Below are 20633 nucleotides of genomic sequence, written 5' to 3'. Positions count from 1 at the left end.
AATTTATTTATTTTGGTTTTTCGAGGTAGGGTCTCACTCTAGCTCAGGCTGACCTAGAAATCACTCTGTAGTCTCAGGGTGGCCTCTGCCTCCCAAGTGCTGCTATCCCTCCTTTTTAAAAAATTTATTTATTAGAGACACAGAAAGAGAGAAAGAGAGAGAGAGAATGAGTGCACCAGGGCTTCCAGACACTGCAAATGAACTCCAGATGCATGTGCCACTTTGTGTATCTGGCTTTACATAAGTATTGGGGAATCAAACCCAGGCCATCAGACTTTGCAAGCAAGCACCTTTAACTGCTGAGCCATCTCTCCAACCCAATAGTCAGGTTTTCAGTTGTCTTTGCATATATTAGCTTTGATTTCTTCTAATTGGGCTTAGAGCTGAAGTTTCAAAGGACAGTCTGGTTTCCCTTGGACTTGAGTTTCTGAAAGAGGCTCACTCTACCCTCATTAGTAATTCAGTACTTGGGGCTTTTGGTAGGCAACAGGCTACAGAGAAGAAGCCTTTATGGTCCCTGCCCCATATACTTACATGCTGTGGTGATGGAGTCTAGGTTAGAGAGCCTGGTGAGTGGTTTCATGAACGTACACTGTGGTGGTTTAATTCAGGTGTTCTGAGTGCCAGTTCCCAGTGGTGGCAATTGGTGAGACAGAGAGTGAGATAGAGAAATAGGCAGGTGAGAGAGAGAGAGAGAGAGAGAGAATGGACACACTAGGGCCTCTAGCCACTGCAAACTAACTCCAAATGCATGTGCCCCCTTGTGCATCGGGCTTACATGGGTCTTGGGGAATTGAGCCTGGGTCCTTTGGCTTTGCAGGTGACCGCCTTAACCCCTAAACCATCTCTCCAGCCCTGTAGGCCAAAATAATAAACCCTTTCTCCCACAAGCTGATTTGGTTGCTTTCTTGAATGGTGAGGTATTACTGAAGGATATGCAAATAGACTGGAAGGAAAATTAAGATCTATTTGGAAATAGCACTGTCATAAATGAGAGCACTGCAACAGGAACAAGTGTGTCATAGTAAACCAAGGGTGTATTTCTTTCTTTTTTTTTTTCTTTATTTTATTTTTATTTTTATTTTTTGGTTTTTCAAGGTAGGGTCTCACGCTGGTTCAGGCTGACCTGGAATTCACTATGTAGTCTATCAGTTGGAGGTTGAACAGAAAGTTGCTGGGCAGATGTCTTTATAGAGTACCTTTTGTATGTAAGGTTATGATATATATATACATATTTTTTTTTGGTTCTCCAAGGTAGGGTCTCACTCTAGCCCAGGCTGACCTGGAATTCACTATGCAGTCTCAGGGTGGCCTGGAACTCACAGTGATGCTCCTACCTCTGCCTCCCAAGTGCTGGGATTTAAGGTATGCAACACCACACCAGGCCGGTTATGATAGCTTTTATGCAGGTATGGGGTTTAGTTATTCAGTCCTACATTCTAGCATGCTATAGACTTTACCAGTCTCAACATTGTTCAAAAATCCAAAGTCCAGGGCTGGCGAGATGGCTTAGTGGTTAAGCGCTTGCCTGTGAAGCCTAAGGTCCCTGGTTCGAGACTCCATTCCCCAGAACCCATGGTAGTCAGATGCACAAGGGGGCGCACATGTCTGGGGTTCATTTGCAGAGGCTGGGGTTTCCATTGCAATCCGTGGTTTGTCTTTACAGCCCCATGGTCTGGTCCCCATGATCTCTATGCAAGGACTTCAACCTTGCCTCACACCACCAAGCTTTTGCAGCCACCTCCAGAACCACTGTGCACTTCTTGCCCTCTAACTCCTTGTGGTGGTTTGATTCAGGTGTCCCCCATAAACTTAGGTGTTCTGAATGCTAGTTCCCAGCTGATGGAGATTTGGGAATTAACACCTCCTGGAGGCAGTGTATTGTTGGGGGTGGGCTTATGGGCTTTATAGCCAGTTTCCCCATGCCAGTGTTTGGCACACCCTCCTGTTGCTATGGTCCATCTTATGTTGGCCAGGGGGTGATGTCCACCCTCTTCTCATGCCATTGTTTTCCCCTGCCATCGTGGAGCTTCCCCTCGAGCCTGTAAGCCAAAATAAATCTCTTTTTCCCAGAAGCTGCTCTTGGTTGGGTGATTTCTACCAGCAATGCGAACCGGACTGCAACACTCCTGAATTTTTTTTTTTAATTCCTAAACCTTAATGCTTCCCAAACTAGTACCACGTGGATGTTGCTGCCAAATTTTATTAGGGTGGAGACTGAAGCCTGACCTTAAAGATCAGAAAACTCCTTCTGGGTGATTTCTACCAGCAATGCGAACTGGACTGCAACAGTAAAGTAGTACCAGGAGTGGGGTTGCTGCTGGACACCTGACTGTGTGGCTTTGGCCTTTTGGAGCTGATTTTCAAGAGGAATGTGGGAGGATTTGAAACCTTGGCCTAAGAGATACCTTGCAGTGCTGTGAGTACAGCTTGATAGACTATTCTGGTCTAAGCTGCAAGACCCGAATCCAATAAGAACCATGGACTGTGAGGTTTGGCTTATGAGGGTGAAAAAGAGCTTTGCCTGGACTGGGCTAGCAGTTTGTGTGAAAAGCTTGCTCTTATGCCCGTGTCCTGAGCAGTTGTGCAGGGTTGCTTTGCGTAGAAATGAACTGGTGTGTGCAGAGGGATATGGCACAGAAAGAAAAATCTTTGGATGAACTGTTGCCTGTTCAGCTGCAACTGAGAGATTACAACCTTTGAGACTGGGCTAACTGACCTGCGCTGGGACAAGAAGAAGAATGTAAACTCTTTTGAAGGGGACTGAGTGCTCAAGGAGTGTCCTGTTCTTCAAAGTCTGCTTTATTCCCCCGTGGATTAACAAATTGGCACCCTACCTGATACCGTGGAGTATAAGAAATGCTGGAAAGAAGGTCATTGAGTTTGCAACATGGTCTTGGGTTTTGGAAATGGCCATGGGCAGTGTGAAGCAGGTTTGCTGGTTGCCTGCATAGAGACCCCATGGGGCCATAAGGATGAACCGTGGCTTACAGTGGAGACCCAATGGTGATACCGGGACCATGAGATGGCTGCCAAGGAGCTGCCGGCCCCGATGAAGTTTCCCAGGAGTGTGAGTAACCTAGCTGGAGGGGCGGAATTGGAATGCCAGAGACTTGTTGCTGGTTAGAATTACAGACTTGAAGATTTGTCACTGGCTAGAGTTGCTGGACTTGAAGCTACAGAATCTGATGTTTGCCCTGGTTGTTTAAATCTTGTATTGGTTGAATGTTTCTTTGCTATGCCCAATGCCATCTATTACAATGTGAATATTTATTCTGTGCCATTATGGGTGTTTGTTTTTTTTTTTTTTTTTTTTTGGTTTTTCGAGGTAGGGTCTCACTCTGGTCCAGGCTGACCTGGAATTAACTCTGTAGTCTCAGGGTGGCCTTGAACTCATGGCGATCCTCCTACCTCTGCCTCCCGAGTGCTGGGATTAAAGGCGTGCGCCACCACGCCCGGCCCATTATGGGTTTTTTGAGGTTATTTTTTGGTATTATGGCTCAGTTAAAAGATCTTGGACTATGGGGATGTATGAACATCATTGGAATTGATAAAAACTATGGGGACTTTTAAAGTCAGACGGAATGCATTGTATTTTACATCATGTATGGATATCAGTTTATGGGGGCCAGGGGCGGAATATGGTGGTTTGATTCAGGTGTCCCCCATAAACTTAGGTGTTCTGAATGCTAGGTTCCCAGCTGATGGAGATTTGGGAATTAACGCCTCCTGGAGGCAGTGTATTGTTGGGGGCAGGCTTATGGGCTTTATAGCCAGTTTCCCCATGCCAGTGTTTGGCACACCCTCCTGTTGCTGTGGTCCATCTTATGTTGGCCAGGGGGTGATGTCCACCCTCTGCTCATGCCATCGTTTTCCCCTGCCATCGTGGAGCTTCCCCTCGAGCCTATAAGCCAAAATAAATCTCTTTTTCCCAGAAGCTGCTCTTGGTTGGGTGATTTCTACCAGCAATGCGAACCGGACTGCAACACTCCTGAATCTTTTTTTTTTTTTTAATTCCTAAACCTTAATGCTTCCCAAACTAGTACCACGTGGATGTTGCTGCCAAATTTTATTAGGGTGGAGACTGAAGCCTGACCTTAAAGATCAGAAAACTCCTTCTGCACTTGTCCTTCAGAATCCCTCCTTTCAAGGAATTAGCCCTCCTCCTATTGTCCCAATGTAGAGCAGCTGGCCCTTCCTCACAGTTGGCGGTAGACTCTTAAACACCTGCAGCTGAAATGGCTGCATGCACTCTCTGCTCCTAGAACCTGAATCCATTCACATTTCCTTCTGTGCTAAATTTTATTTATTTATTTATTTTTAATTTTTATTAGCATTTTCCATGATTATAAAAAAAATCCCATGGTAATTCCCTCCCTCAAATTTTATATTTCTTTTCATATCCTTAAGCCCTGTATTTTCCTCAGCCAAACATACCAGTGCATTACTTTTAAATTCAACTCTGCTCAAGTTCTCAGGGCATGGGAAGAACACAGACAGAATATTAAATGGACTTCCTTTAACCCACTTCCTAATAAATTTATTTGCTCTCTGAAACCTAATAAACTGAGTCTGTATACTCCACACTTCTCTCTTCTTTCAAACTCTCACCAGAATGGCCCATTTAACTCCCCTTATAGCATTGTAAAGCTTCTGTAGTACAAAGTTCTAAATCCTTCCATATCCCACCCTCCCAAACCAGTTAAAAAAGACTAAAGACCACATGGTCAGGTTGATTGTGGCAATGGCTCCACTTCTCAGTGTTGCCAATTTTTGGTAGCAGTTACTATTATTTTTTGGCTTTAAAAAAATTTTTAAATTCTTTTTATTTATTTATTTGAGAGCGATAGACAGAGAGAGAAAGAGGCAGCGAGAGAAAGAGGGAATGGGCGTGCCTGGGCCTCCAGCCACTGTAAACAAACTCCAGATGCATGCGCCCCCTTGTGCATCGGGCTAACATGGGTCCTGGGGAATCTAGCCTCGAACTGGGGTCCTTAGGCTTCACAGGCAAGTGCTTAACTGCTAAGCCATCTCTCTAGCCCTTTATTTTATTTTTTTGAGGTTGGGTCTCATTCTAACCCAAACTGACCTGGAACTCACTCTGTAAACTCAGGCTGGTCTCTAACTCGTGGCAATCCTCTTATCTCTGACTCCTGAGTGCTGGAATCAAAGGTGTGGGCCACCATGTCCAACTAGCAGTTACCTTCTTCTTCCTTTTTTTTTTTTGTCTTTTCAAGGTAGGGTCGTTAAGGGTCTCACTCTAGCCCAGGGTGACCTGGAATTCACTATGTAGTCTCAGGGTGTCCTTGAACTCACAGCAATCCTCCTACCTCTGCCTCCCAAGTGCTGGGATTAAAGGTGATTGCCACCACACCTGGCCACAGTTACCTTTTTATTGGAACCAAACATCCAACCAGAAACAGTTTATGGAAGGTCAGGGTTTATTTCTGGCTTACAGTTTCAAAGGAAAGTTTCATCATGGCAGTGAAGGAGCACAGCAGGAACAGCCAGCCAGGTATCACATCTCCACAACTGCGGGGAGGAAGCAGAGAGAGTAAGCTACTTAGTAGATACCTAGTGGAGCTAAACTAATGAAGCTCAAGGCTCACCCACAGTAATGCACATCCTCCATCAAGGCTTTGAGCCCCTAAAACTACCCTCACTTCAGATGCTAACCACAGCTCTGGGCCTCCCTACTTCTTTCTAGCTAGCTAAAAATCAGGGTTTCCCACAATCTCCTTCTCATGCTTACTAATTTGCTAAAATGGCTCACAGAGTTCAAGAAGGCACTTTGTTTACTATTATTGGTTTGTTTTCAAGGATCCAACTCAGGGATTCCCAAGTGGGAGAGATGTGTAGGGTAAGGCCTGTATGCTACTTCTGGGCCTGTGGTAAGTCTGGAGGCTCTCTTTTACCATGGCTAAAGGTATTATTTTTGGATGTTTCATTACATAGGCATAATTGATGAAATCAGTCCTTGACCTAGGAAGTCTCATACCTGCCACTGGTGACTGAACTCATCTTTAACCTCTTCTTCCATTGCTGAAGGCTGTGAGGAAGGGATGAATGTTCCAACTCTCTAATCACGTGGTTGGTTCCTCTGGTAACCAATCTCTACTCAGGTTGTACAGAAAATAGTCTTGAAGAGTAACTGTGGGTACTTGTGCTATAGTCTGTTTTTAATCATAGCACTCAGACACCAAATCATGGAGGTTTATTTCCATACCAATGGCCTAAAGGCTACCAAGAGCTCATCAACTTAGATTCAAGGACCATTGAGAGAGGAATATTATGAATAAGAAGAGACATTTCCTCTCACCCCTACTACTAAAGGAATGATAAAGATTTTAGGAGCACTGTACCAATAATCAAAGATAAGTATCAAATATGTGTTCCTTTTATTTTTTTAATTTATTTTTAAAATTAATTAGTTAATTTACTTGAGAGCGACAGACAGAGAGAGAAAGAGGCAGATAGATAGATAGAGAATGGGCACGCCAGGGCCTCTAGCCACTGCAGTGGACATCCAGACATGTGATCTTGATTTTCTTGACATTCCTTATTGGCCCATCATATTGATAAATCATGTTGGTGCCAATTCAGATTCAATTTATTACTTACAGAGTAATTCCTCTTAGTAGATAAGTATATTGTAACCAAGGATGTTGGCTCCTCACAGTCCTTTCTTCAGATACCAAAAAGCACCATAGCAATACCAAAGAGGCCATTCACTGCAGTGGGACAGCTCTCCCTGTTGCTAAGGAGCCAATTCTAGACTGTAGCTCTACAGTTTGCAGAACAGGTTCTGAAGCTCTGTGCTGAGTGGCTACTCTGGGAAGTCTCATACCTTATTAAAATGAGAAGGTTGTAAAGAAATGGTCTCATGGCAGCTCCTGGCAGCAGGGAGGAAAGTGGCAGATGGTCTCAAGGCAGGTTCAGAAACCCCATCTTCCTGTGCTCCAGAAGGATTACAGGGCATTCTTCCAAGTCTCAGATAAGCTGTCACTCAAACTTTAGCTGCCTGGCCTGGGTGGATATATGCAAGTTGCCAGGGCATCATGGAGGAGCCATTCATTTTTCTATAATCAGTATTCAGTAGAAAGTAGAATATGCTTTAGATGTCTTTGAAAGATACATGCAAGCTAAAGAGTGAGAGGTAGACCCCACAAAGATTCAGGATTCTGCCACCACAGTGAAGTTTCTCAGGGTACAGAGGTCTGGGAGAATGTGGGGGTATTCTAGTCTCTTGATGTGAGGTAGACACCTTTCATCTTATACCATTTCACAATAAAAGGGGGCATCATATTTGACAAAGCTTTTTAGATTTTGGAGGCAATATGTTACAGCTGAGTGGATTGCCCTGAACCACTTAATCAGGTAGCTTGTTGAGCAGTTGGTTTTGAGTGGAACCAAGAGCAAGAATATAGGAAGGCATCCAGGCTGCAGTGCAAGTTGTTCATTCACTTGGGTCTGTTGACCCTGCAGACTATAATACTCAATGTATGAGTGGCTAATAGGAGTGCTCCATGGAGACCCTGCCAACCCCCAATAGGAGAATCACAGTTGCACATGACTCTGCAACATTATCTCCTCTTTTGTAATTCAGTTTATTGTAGGTTGGTGAGAGGGCTCAGCAGTTAGAGTCACTTGCTTGCAAAGCCTGCCAGCCTGGGTTTGAGTCCCCAGTATTCACATAAAACCAGATGTACAATGTTGCACGTGTCTGGAGTTTGTAGGAGCAGGAGGCCCTGGTATACCCATTCTTTTAAAAAAAATATTTTACTTGTTTTTATTTATTAATTTATTTGATAGAGAAAGAGGGGGAGATAGATAGATAGATAGAGGGAATGGGTATGCCAGGGCCTCTAGCCACTGCGAATGAACTCCAGACGTGTGTGCATCTGGCTAACGTGGGTCCTGGGGAATCAAACCTGGGTCATTTGGCTTTGCAGGCAAGTGCCTTAACTGCTAAGCTATCCCTCCAGCTGCTGGTATGCCCATTCTATGTGTCACTCTCAATAAATAAAATAGTTTTTAAAAGTTTCATCTGAAGCCGGGCGTTGTGGCATATGCCTTTAATTCCAGGTCTCAGGAGGCAGAGGTAGGAGGATCTCTGTGAGTTCGAGGCAACCCTGAGACTACATAGTGAATTCAAGGTCAGCCTGAGCTAGAATGCAAGAGCTTACCTCGAAACCCCCCCCCAAAAAAAAAAACAACAACAAAAAAACAAGTTTCTTCTGAGAGAGATAGCTCATGTCTTGCTACTGAGCCCTTGTTGAAATTGAACATCTAGCACTGGGTCATCGGTGGTATGAGATTCAGCTACTCGGCATGAACATAACTTGATCCATCAAGCTCCAAGTTTGGCATGGATAGGAGCACTCCATGTTAAGCAGAAATGGTATATAAGAGAATGGTTTTAAGAATATTCATGGGAAAGCAGGGCATGGTGGCAGACACCTTTAATCCCAACACTTGGGAGGCAGAGGTAGGTAGATCACTGTGAGTTTGAGGGCACCCTGAGACTACATATTCCAGGTCAGCCTGGGCTAGAGGGAGACCCTATCTCAAAAAAACAAAAGAAAACAAACAAACAAACAAAAATATTCATGAGAGCTAGGCATGGTGGAGCATACCTTTAATCCCAGCTCACAGGAGGCAGAGGTAGGAGGATCACCCTGAGTTCAAGGCCACCCTGAGAGTACATAGTAAATTTCAGGTCAGCATGAGCTAGAGTGAAATCCTTTCTTGAAAAACAAAAACAAAAACAAACAAACAAAAAGAATATTCATGGCATACAAGCTGCATGAACAGCTGTCCCAAAGACCCAATCACTCACTCATTCTTTATTTCCTATACCACAATCCAAACCTAATCTTTCCATATTCCTCTATTCCAGAACCTACTGGAAATGGACTCCTAAAAATCCACAGCCCCATTCAAGAGTGCCTCTCAGAAATACTATGAAGAGGGACCCTCTGATACATGGTGGACCAAATATTTGTGTGTGGACTGAGAGATGTCCAGAAGTTCAGATATACATAACATTCATGGGTAATGGCTTATGGTTTGATGAGCTGTCAGGAATTCAGAAACAAAATGATTGGAAGATAATCACAAGAAGGCTTTGAGAAGGGGTATATAGATAGACCTCTCACAATGCTTCCTGAATATGAAGGTATTTGTGTTGATTATCTTTTGCTATATAATAACTCCACACACAAAAGTTATTGGTTTATAATACTAACCCTTTCATTTTCCCATGACTCTGTGGGCTCCCAATTTGGCTTTGGGCTCAGCTGATTGGTTCTTCTGCTGGACTTACCTGGAGTCACTGGGGCTGGCTATTGACTGAGCCATGTGCCTCCAGTAAGCAAGTTTGGGTTTCTTTACCAGACAGTAGAAGAGTTCTGAGAGGACAAGTTGTAGAAGCTGTAAGGCCTCTTGAGGTCCGTGTTGGAACATCCCACAATGTTGCCTCTACTGTATTTTACATATCAACCAAGTCACAAGGCCAGCCCAGATCCCGGAGGTAGGAAACAGATTCCACCTTTTGGTGAGAAGAATGTCAGAATTAGATTGCAAAGGGTCAGGCATATAGGGTTAGGAGAAGTGATTGTGGGGATTTTGAAAATAATATACAATATTAATGTCCCATGTCAAGACTCACCACTTCAAAAGAGTATTCTAATATTAATTTGAGAGAGAGAGAGAGAAAGAAAGAAAAAAATGGGTGCACCAGGGCCTCTTGCCACTGCAAAGGAACTCCAAACATTGTGTATCTGGCTTTGATACTGAGGAATCAAACCAAACTATCAGACTTTGCAAGCAAGCACCTTTAACTGGTAAGCCATCTTCCCAGCCCGACAAATGACGTACTTTAAGGGAATCAGTCTCTTTTCCAAATTGCCCACTTGCAGTCCTGAAAGGCACATTCTAAAATGGTCATGGTGTCAGGGATGGAGGCTCTTCATGGGCTGTGCCATACAGATTTATCTCATAAAAACCAAGCTGGCTGTAGCCACTGCTGGGGACCTAACATGCTAATATGGCCATGTTCTCCAGAGATAACTTCTTTTTTTGTTTGTTTGTTTGTTTGTTTTTTGAGGTAGGGTCTCACTCTAGCCCAGGCTGACCTGGAATTCACTATGTAGTCTCAGGGTGGCCTCAAACTCACGGCAATCCTCCTACCTCTGCCTCCCGAGTCCTGGGATTAAAGGCGTGTGCCACCACGCCCGGCCAGAGATAACTTCTTGCTACCTCATTTTACATGGATTACATCAGGCTCTTTCCATAATGCAAGAAACAGCAGCTTGCCCTCACAGCAAAAAGTGTTCTCTAAGTACAGTTCACTGTCCTTCCCTACAATGCTTATGCCAGCACCACTGTGTACTTAGAGTACCTTATTCATAATTATCTTATCCTGTACAGTATTGCTTCTTCCCTAGGAATTCATTTCACAGCCAATTCCACCAAAAAACAACAAAAACAAAACAACAAAAATCCCCTCATAAAAACAAAACAAAGAAAAACAATTCAGCAAGCTGGGTGGGGTGGCGCACACCTTTAATCCCAGCACTTGGGAGGCAGAGGTAAGAGGATAGCTGTGAGTTCGAGGCCACCCTGAGACTACATAGTGAATTCCAGGTCAGCCTTGGCTACAGTGAGACCCTACCTTGACAAGCTAGAAAACAGCAGCAGCAGCAGCAGCAGCAAACAAACAAACAAACACACAAAACTAAGCAAAAGATTCATGCAAATGGCATTTAGTATTTTTACTGAGTACTCCATTCCTAGAAGCAGCTGTCCTGATAAAGTGGTGGAATGGTCAACTGAAGACTTAGTTATTTTTAACAATAAGGGTTGATGCCAGTGTCTAACTTTATATTTAATATTTTTTTTTATATTTAATATTTTATCTCTCTCTCTCTCTGTGCTGCTGCTGGAGGTAGAACCCAGTCACACATGCTAGGATGCGCATGCACACACACAGTACAAGATATTCAGCCTGATTGTGTCTGTATAAGAGAGGTCATTTACTATTGCTCAGAACTATTTGCCACTATTTTTGCTTAGAAGTGGTTATGATAAAACTTGTGATTTTTCTTTTCTTTTTGGAGAGAGGATAAAAACACCTTTAGAGCCGGGCGTGGTGGCGCACGCCTTTAATCCTAGCACTTGGGAGGCAGAGGTAGGAGGATCGCTGTGAGTTCGAGGCCACCCTGAGACACCATAGTGAATTCCAGGTCAGCCTGGGCTAGAGTGAGACCCTACCTCGAAAAACCAAAAAAAAAAACACCTTTAGAACAGTGGCATCTTTTTTGTTTGTTTCCTTCCTTGTAATGCTGGGGACTGAACCCAGGGCCTTGTGCATACTAAGCAAGTGCCCTATCATTGAGCTATACCTCTAACCCTGAAGCAGTGTCCAAAAATTATTATGGTATGGGCACCCTTAAATTCATAGAATGAGGGCTACAGCGGTAGGCTCTATCACTGGTTTAGCTACTGACTCGGTGACACATCTCCCTTCCTACATCTGTTTGTAATTCTTCAGGACTCTGGAAACTGAATACTAGAGAGAGGGAGCAAAAGGCAGGAAGAGGAGACAAGGGACTTTTCTCCTTTTTTCAAAAAAAAAAAATATATATTTATTTATTTGCAATTGGAGAGAAACACAGAAAGAGGAGGGGGGAGAGAGAGAGAGAAGAAGACAGACAGAAGAAGAGAATGGGCATGCCAGGGCCTCTAGCCACTGTAAATGAACTCCATATGTATGCACCACTTTGTGTATCTGGCTTTACGTGGTTACTGGGGAGTCAAACTCAGGTCATTAGGCTTTGTAGACAAGGAGCCATCTCTCCAGCCCCCTTTTTCTTGTTCACTTTTATTATAATTATAATAATAATTATTATTATTTGTTTTTTTGAGGTAGGGTCTCACTAGCCCAGGCTGACCTGGAATTTGCTATGTAGTCTCAGGGTAGCCTTGAACTCATGGCAATCTCCTTGCTCCTGCTTCCCATGTGCTGGGATTAAAGGTGTGTACCACCACACCTGGCTCCTCTTATTTTTTTCCCCCAACTATTTCTTCTAGTGTAATCAGCAGGTGGACCTGCACTTTGGCATTAGTGGCTGTTCTGGCTTCCCATTTCTGATAGGTCTCCCAATACCAGACTCATCTTCTCCATTGAGAGCTGTCAGCACCAGCTGGGGCAGTGTGCACTGCTCAAAGGTCTGCATCCCTGGCTAGGAGGCTTCTTTTTATTTTTTTGGCTTTTTTGAGGTAGGGTTTCACTCTGGCTCCGGCTGTCCTGGAATTAACTATGTAGTATAGTCTCAGAGTTGCCTAGAACTCATGGCAATTCTCCTACCTCTGCCTCCCGAGTGCTGGGATTAAAGGTGTGCACTACCACAGCCCGGCATTAGGTGGCTTCTTGAATGAACTTCTGGGTTCTGATGACCCAGCCTCTTTCCTTTGTGCATTCAGCCCTAGAAATGTTAGCTGCATTTCCACTGGTATTAAAGTCCTCAAACTACCCATGTGAAATAGGTACTATTACTTGAACATATGCTCATTGATTAAAAAAAAAACCAAAAAAACATATAAGGGCTGAAGGTATAACTCAGTGGTAGGGAACAGTGCTTAGTATACATGAAGCCCAGTAATCCCAAAAGTGTATTGTAAATTTTAAGGCAACCATTACATTTTCCCTTCTAAAGCATCATATAATTTCATCTGCTGCACTAGATGATTTGGAAACATTTAGCCTTCCCTCCTTTTACTCTCCTATGTATTGTAGGCTTTAGAAGTGTGGGAACTACATTTCCCAGCATTCCTTTTTAGAAAGATCACCAATGTCTAACAATAAGTAATAGTTGTCTCCTGGACTGGAGAGATGGCTTAGCACTTATGGTGTTTGCCTGCAAACTCTGAGGACCCAGATTCCATTTCCTAGTACCCATGTAAAGCCAGATGCACAAGGTGGCACATGTGTCTGGAGTTTGTTTGCAATGGCTAGAGGTCCTGGCATGCTCATTCTCTCTCTACCTGCCTCTTTCTCTCTTTCAAATAAATAAATAAAATGTTTTAAAAAAACAGTAAGTATAGTTGTTTCTCATTATTTATATATTATATCTTTATTTTATCTATTATTATACTGTTGTGAACACTGTTACTACTGAACTTTTGTTCTTAGAGGAAATATAGAGCTAGGGTCCTATGAGCCCCTGGTTACAACATTTTTGTTAACCAACTAATATCTTGCATAATTTCATTTTTTGTTAGACATCTTCATATATATGTACATCTTCATATATATGTACATATATATAGTTGCTTTATTAACATTGAACTAGACCAACAGCATTATGACATGTGTCTGGATGAAGCTTTCTATAACAGGTATTTTCTTGATAAGGCACATGCTTAGGATCCACTGGACATATTTCAGCACTATGCCTTGGGACCACTGGAAATACAGAAAATACAAGAATGCCATAAACAGCATGCAAAAATGGGATGTGTCCCTCTAGTACCTTGGAATAAAACCCTACCCCCAGGCAGAGATGTCTGCTGGCTCCTTCCTTTCAAACTCACCTCTAAAATTTTTAAATTTTTAAAAAAAATTTTAAAATTTTTCCTTATAGATGGAACATCATTTCATTTTTTTCTTGAGGTAGGGTCTCACTCTGGTCCAGGCTGACCTAGAATTAACTATGTAGTCTCAAGGTGGCCTTGAAGTCACAGTAATCTTCCTATCTCTGTCTCCTGAGTGATGGAATTACGGAGCATCATCTAAAAAGATTTAATTAATTAATTAATTAATTTATTAGAGAGAGACAGGCATATATAGAGAGAATGGGCACGCCAGGTCCCCTAGCCACTGCAAACAAACTCCAGACACATGCACCACCGTGTGCATTGGGCTTTACATGGGTCCTGGGGAATTGAATCCAGGTCCTTTGGCTTTGTGAGCAAACTCCTTAACTGCTAAAACATCTCTCCAGCCCAAGCAACCGGCTTTTTATCCAGCCTTCTAAGAGTTACCAGAGTTGCTGGGGTCCTTACTAGAGTGTTAAATCCCATGTCCTGACAAGTATTCACTCCTTCTCAGTTATCCAGTTCTACATCATAGCATTGCTGATGAAGTTTCCTGAAAAATCCAATCCCAGGGGTAGGACTCTGACTTCTTCTAGTAGTTAATGGCTATTTCTAGTACTTTTGGTATATATTTATTTCCTTGATTGCCCCAGTGTATTAACAGCCAGTTAATCTGGAATTTAGCCCTAGTTACCATCTAGGCAGCCAGGAAGGAAGATGGAGGGGCCAGCACCAAGGAGGATATCTGCTTCCTTTGAGAAGAGATTCTTGTAGCACCACCCAGCAAGTGGGAGCTGCAGCTTGGTTACAAAACCAATAGATGCCATGTAGCAAGCATGTGCTGCAAATGTCTCATGATGCTCAAACTCACACAAATACAATAGCAACAATAACAGCTAATGTTTATTGAGTTCCTATTAGGTCCTCTTCTATCAAGTCATTTCTTCCAACAGCCTATCTAAAGAAGGTGCTATTTATTTAAAATATATTTCATTTATTTTTTTTAATAATTTTTTTAAATTTTATTTATTTATTTATTTGAGAGCGACAGACACAGAGAGAAAGACAGATAGAGGGAGAGAGAGAATGGGCGCACCAGGGCCTCCAGCCTCTGCAAACGAACTCCAGACGCGTGCGCCCCCTTGTACATCTGGCTAACATGGGACCTGGGGAACCAAGCCTCGAACTGGGGTCCTTAGGCTTCACAGGCAAGCGCTTAACCGCTAAGCCATCTCTCCAGCCCAGAATATATTTCATTTATTTGAAGGAGACAGAGAGAGAGAGAATGGACACACCAGGGCCTCCAGCCACTGCAAGTGAACTCCAGACGCATGAGCCCCCTTGTGCCTCTGGCTTACATACATCCTGGAGAATGGAGCTGGAATCTTTTGTCTTTGCAGGCAAACGCCTTAACCGCTAAACCATCTATCTCTCCAGCCCAGAAGGTGCTTTTTTTTTTTTTAACTATCAAAATATATTTTATTATGGAACTCTTTCAGATCTGATTCAAATTACAGACATCAAAGCAATGCAACGCAAAGGGAAACCGCAACAACAAAAGATGTGCCTGGAAGGATCGAAGGTTATGGGACAAGTCATTGTGATGGGAACCAAAATACATTAAGGCAAACTTTTAAATCAGCTTTTTTTTTTTTTTTTTCTTCTTCGAGGTAAGATTTCACACTAGCCTAGGCTGTCTTGGAATTCACTACGTAATCTCAGGGTGGCCTTGAACTCAGGGCGATCCTCCTACCTCTGCCTCCCAAGTGCTGGGATTAAAGGCGTGCGCCACCACGCCGGGCGGAAAAAGCTTTTAAATGACAGCTGTTTCTCAATAAAGAAACTGGGGCACAGAGAATTGAGCTGCACACACGTACTAGGCTAGCTGCTAGCAGAACAAGGACTTGGACTCAGGCAGCAAGTTCCTCTAGCTTTAAAAAAAAAAAAATTGTTCAATTTCTTTTTTTTCTGAGGTAGGGTTTCGCTGTAGCCCAGGCTGACCTGGAATTCACTATGTAGTCTCAGGGTGGCCTCGAACTCATGGTGATCCTCCTACTGAGTGCTGGGATTAAAGGCGTGCGCCACCACACCTGGCATAATTTTTAATATTTATTTACTTATTTTGTGTGTGTGTGTGAGAGAGGAGACAGAAGAGGGAATGGGCACACCAGGGTTACAAGAACTACAAGAACTGCTACAAGAACTCCAGACGTGTGTGCCACTTTGTGTGTCTGACTTTACGTGGACAGTGGGGTACTGGGGAATTGAACACTGAGCTGTCAGGCTTTGCAAACAAGCACCTTAACTGCTGAGCTATCTTTCCAGCCCTGCTACTTTGTGCGTCTGGCTTTTACGTGGGTACTAGGGAACTGAAGCTGGGCTGTCAGGCTTTGCAAGCAACCACCATTAACCATGGAGAAGTCTCCCCAGCCCATCTCTGTTCCTTTAAACAAATGACTTAAGCTTTGTGCTCACCGCTTCGTGCCTGGCTCAGAGCAAAGGGGTCCCGGTGAAGGGAGACAGGATTCAAGTCCATCCCCTAGCTTTTCACTTGCATGGTCTTGGGGGAGGAGGCAAATCCTCGTTATGCCTGGTGTCCACTCATGAATATCAAGTGAGATGGACCCGAGCATCTGGAGATGTCTTCCGGCTCTTGACCTTCTGTGCTCTGTGATTACCTCCGAATCACTGACGTCTTGTTCACAAAGCCATTATTTCTGTTGAAAACGACAAACCCAGCGTAGGCATTCGAGGGGGAGACTGGGTGAGGCCTGGAAGGACGTGAGGAGAATGAGATGTCAGTCTATTTCTAGGCAGGGGATGGGCGTGGCGGGACGCTGGGCCGGGGGCAGCTGAGCATCTCCGCAAGCGAGAACGTCTGCAAGGTTTAAGCAAAAGGCAGAGGCCGGCGAGGTCCGCGGGCTGCAGCGACTGCGCACTGGCGCGACCAGGCGACCGATTTGCGTGTCTCCGCCCCTGCGATGAGCTGGTTGGGGGGGCTGGTGTGGTTCTGTGCGCCGATTGGCTGTGCCGCCCGCCACTCTGGCCAGGAGCGGACGGTTCCTACTGCGGCTGGGCACCGGCTTGCCTCTCGCGTCAACCCGCGCTTCCAGCTGCGCCCGGCCCGGCTCCGGCCCGGCTTAGCCCGGCCCTGGCCTCTGAGCGAAGGCGCCGCTGCCGCTGGGTTACTCCCAGGGCCATGAGGAGGCGGCGGCAGCCACCGCGGCCCGCGTCAAGGTGACCGGCCGGGACTGCGGAGGCAGCAAGAGCGTCGGTAAGAGGAGCGGCCGGTGGGGCGGGGCAGGGCCCTGAGGGCCGGCCTGAGGGAGCTGCAGGTGCGGGGGGCGGGGCCCGGAGGGACGGCTGGGGCCGGGGGGCGGGGCGTCGGCGCAGGGGGCGGAGCCGAGGGCCGGCAAGGGGGTGTTAGCGGGTTTCAGCTGCGGGGCGGTGCGGGGTGTGTGTATGGGGGGGGCCGAGGAATCTTCGGGGTGTTCATGAAGGACAGTGCGTGTGGGGGTGGCGGCGGAGAAAGAACGCAGGTGCCGGGGGCGGGGCTGAGGGAACTGCAGGTGCAGGGGGCGGGGCCAGGAGCCACAGCGGGTTTGGCCGTGGGAGGGGGCTGCGAGGTGAGGCGCTGCGGGCCGGCCTGCCCTGGGGGGGAGGGACGCGCAGGTGCAGGGGGCGGGGCTCCGAATGGTTGCAGGTCCGGAAGCGGGGCCACGGGTTGAACAGCGGGCTGAGGGTGAGTGGTCCGCGAGAAGGGAAAGCTGTCCTCTCCACGGTCGTCGGGTGGGCTTGGTGGGTCTTCTGTGTTTCTGAAGCTCCGTAGCGCTTGGCTGTCAGCCGCCTTGATTACTAGGGCATCCCGTGCCCTAAGTAGAGCATGCTCTTTTTTTCTTTTTTTCTCCAAAATGTTGCTGTTGAAGGGGGCATGCTTAGATTGGGGAGGGGGACCGCTGGTGAATGGTGTACTCTTCGAAAGGTAGTTTTTCGAGCAGTGTTTGGATGGGTTTGGGGTCGTTGACTCGTGGGACCAGATGCTGCTTGGTGAGGGGGAAGAACAGTGATGAGAACTGCGAGAATTTGATTCTGTTGCCTGAAGTCTTTTGCCTCTCTGAGTTTTGTTTCCTTCTTTGCAAAGTAAGCATCCTGATGCCTGTCCTGTTCCTCCCGGGGGCACTTTCAGGATAGGTGGACAGTATTTACTGAGCAAATCTTTGGGTAAAGTTATGTGTGCCTCTTGTGCCAGGAGGCAGGTTGGGTTTGGGGCCAAGAAGACCAAATCGGAATATTACTTGTCAAGAGGCAAAAGATTAGCCCATTTTTATTATTTATTTTATTCGAGAGAGAGAGGGAGAGAAAGAAAGAGGCAGATAGAATGGACAGCCTTCAGCTCCTGCAAACGAAATCCAGACGCAGGTGCCACCTTGTGCAGCTGGTTTATGTGGTTCTTGGGGAATCGAACCTGGGTACTTGGGCTTTGCAGGCAAGTTTCTTAACCAGTAAGCCATCTCTCCACCCCGAGGCCATTTTCTTGTTAGAGTTTTGGATGAGAGGTTTGTTGGTGGGGAGCTTTAAAGACTAGTGGGAGCAAGCTACTGCAACACAGAGCCATGGCCAGTGGAAAGTGGAGTACCAGTTATTGTTGATTGACCTTTAGACCCCAGTCCCAGTGAGGACTCTGTTGATACATGAGGTCCATGCTGTAGTCCTCCAGGACTCTCCCACCCCCATCCAAACTCAAACTCCATTCTGATGCATTCCAGAAAGAAGACACCAGAATGAAAGGTATGGCGAGCCTTTATTAGGTTCCTATAGGGGTTGGGGGTTTGGGGAGATGGCAGGGCTCCATCTGTGCTTCAGAAGACTGTCCTTTACTCGTGTGTGACCTTTGGATATGTGGTATCAGCTCATTAGCAAGTTGGCCAATATGACCTGCAGTGCTTTCTCCCTATGGACAGAAGAGAAGATACTGGAATCTTACTGGCTGGTGAGCATTTTTGTTCACTTAGAAGCCATAGAACTTTTGGGTACCAAGTTGATCTCCCTAACTACCATTGTTGAGGTGGTGACCCACTGGCTTTGTGGGGATGATGTATCAGGGACAGGTCCTTGTTGGGGCAGAGCTTATGTGGGAGTCAGGATCTAGAAGCAGCATGTGTGAATATTCCTACCTGTTCTGGCAGAAACTGTGTCAGTGGCTGTCAAGAACTACTGTCCTTTGGGTGACTGTCATGCCCTGTGGACTAAAAGGAAGTCCAAAAGTTGGTGACTGACAGTGATAAGAGCATATGCTGGATAATGAGATGGTTGGCTTTTCAATTTGTTGGGTGAGCCACAACAATAAAAATTGAGAGAAAACCTTGATAATGGAAACATACCACCTCCAAGGCCCCCTGTCACATGTCCCAGTCTGTTCCTTCAAGCATGGAAGTAGAACAGCTGGGACATGTAGGTAGGCAGGTTCACTTTTGAAGCCTCCCACCCACTCCTGCTGTGTGACCTCACACCAATTCTCACCTTCTCAGAGCTCTGCTTCTCTTACTTGTAAAAGGATAAACACAGCCATCATGTGAAGTGGTTATAAAGAATGAGACAGGTTATCTGAAAGCATTTCATCAATTTGGCACTCAGTGATAGGGTTCTTTTCTTTCCTTGCCCCTGCTTCCCACATGCCCATCTTTCAATATTAGTTACTCAAGGTAGCAGTTGGCATGTAAGGAGAGCAGGACTGGCAATTCTGAGGCCTTAACTTCTTATATAACCTCAATCAAATCTCTTCTTCCTCCCACCACTGAGGCGAGAGAGCTGGACTGTGTGACCCTCCAGAGCCCTGGTAGCTCTGGCTTGCTGTCACATCTTTCTAAAAAGTAAGAGTATCTGTCTAAGGGCACAGAAGGTGTTTGGTAGACCCAGAGTTACTGTGATCACCCTAGAGAGGAACATGGGCATGGTGCCTCACACTTACAGTCCTTGTACTTAAGGAGGCTGAGTCAGGAGGATTGATATGAGTTTGAGGCCAGCCTGAGCTACATAGTGAGGTTCAGTCTGGACTATAGTGTGAGACCTTGCCTCAGAAAATAAACAAATGAAACACCCCAAATCAAACAAAAAAATTACCATCTCCCAAAACAAAACAAAGCAAAAGCTGCCTAGCCCTTTGCCTGGCATATAATTGGTACTCATTGAATACTTGAAGGAACACAGAAGAAGTTGTGGTAGTTGTCCCTGGTATATACATCTACATATATAAATATGTGTATGAATTGTACCTGTGCTTTTAACATGCATTTTTTTTTTCTTCTCAAGAAATACTACTGCAGCATCAGTGGAATTAGTGAACTTCAACATGAAAGGAAACAGTTCTGCTTCATTACCCATTAAGCTCATGCATTTTTTTGTTTATAAACATAAATAGTCTACTTTTTTTTTTTTTTTGAGGTAGGGTCTTGCTCTAGCTCAGGCTGACCTGGAATTTACTAGGTAGTCTCAGGCTGGCCTTGAACTCAAGGTAGTCCTCCTACTTCTGCCTCCCGAGTGCTGGGATTAAAGGTACGCGCCATCATGTCTAGCTATAGTCTTACTTGATCATAGTCATATGTTTGTGAGAATTGGGAAAGATGTCATAGTAAATTTTTTTAAATAGTATTTGTGCATGTACAGCTGTGCATGTGCTACTGCACATGTGTGGAGGTCCTCAGGGGACAACTTTTGGATATTGGTCTTTGCCTTCCACCTTGTTTGAAGCAGGGTCTCTTCTGTTGCTTGCCACTGTGTTTGCTAGGCTAGCTGGGCTAGGAGCCTGATTCTCCTGTCTCTGCCTCCCACATTACTGTAGACATGCTGGGATTATAGACATGCACCAGGCTTTTATATGGGTGCTGGGGATATGAACTGAGGCTCTCATGCTTTATTTGGCAAGCACTTTATCCACTGAACCATCTCCCCAGCTTTGTGAAGTAGTATTTTTAAAGTTTTTAAAAATCTTTTTAAGCACTTAAAAAAAAGGTTGGAGAGATGGCTTAGTGGTTAAG

The 20633-nt window shown here is 45.2% G+C and overlaps 1 protein-coding gene and 1 long non-coding RNA gene across 8 annotated transcripts in view; one reads left to right on the top strand and one right to left on the bottom strand.

Annotated features, from left to right (window-relative positions):
• Positions 1 to 5379: 5379 nt before the first annotated feature.
• On the bottom strand, positions 5380 to 16564 carry LOC123456072. The gene is made up of 4 exons (XR_006634303.1): positions 16075 to 16564; positions 9326 to 9550; positions 6848 to 7026; positions 5380 to 5532 (listed from the first exon to the last, which is right to left on the bottom strand). It is a non-coding gene; the product is annotated as an uncharacterized LOC123456072 (long non-coding RNA).
• Positions 16565 to 16750: 186 nt separating this feature from the next.
• The window catches only part of Ralgps1 (Ral GEF with PH domain and SH3 binding motif 1), a 325831-nt gene continuing 321948 nt past the window's right edge, over positions 16751 to 20633 (top strand). For all 7 annotated transcript variants that reach the window (XM_045148099.1, XM_045148120.1, XM_045148126.1 and 4 more), the window contains exon 1: positions 16751 to 16873. The gene's annotated coding sequence lies outside the window, so the exon portion shown is untranslated. The remainder of the gene's footprint in view (positions 16874 to 20633) is intronic.

Source organism: Jaculus jaculus, chromosome 1 (genome assembly GCF_020740685.1).
Source record: "Jaculus jaculus isolate mJacJac1 chromosome 1, mJacJac1.mat.Y.cur, whole genome shotgun sequence".
Classification (NCBI taxonomy): Eukaryota; Metazoa; Chordata; class Mammalia; order Rodentia; family Dipodidae; genus Jaculus; species Jaculus jaculus.
This window is presented reverse-complemented; position numbering and strand designations above follow the sequence as displayed.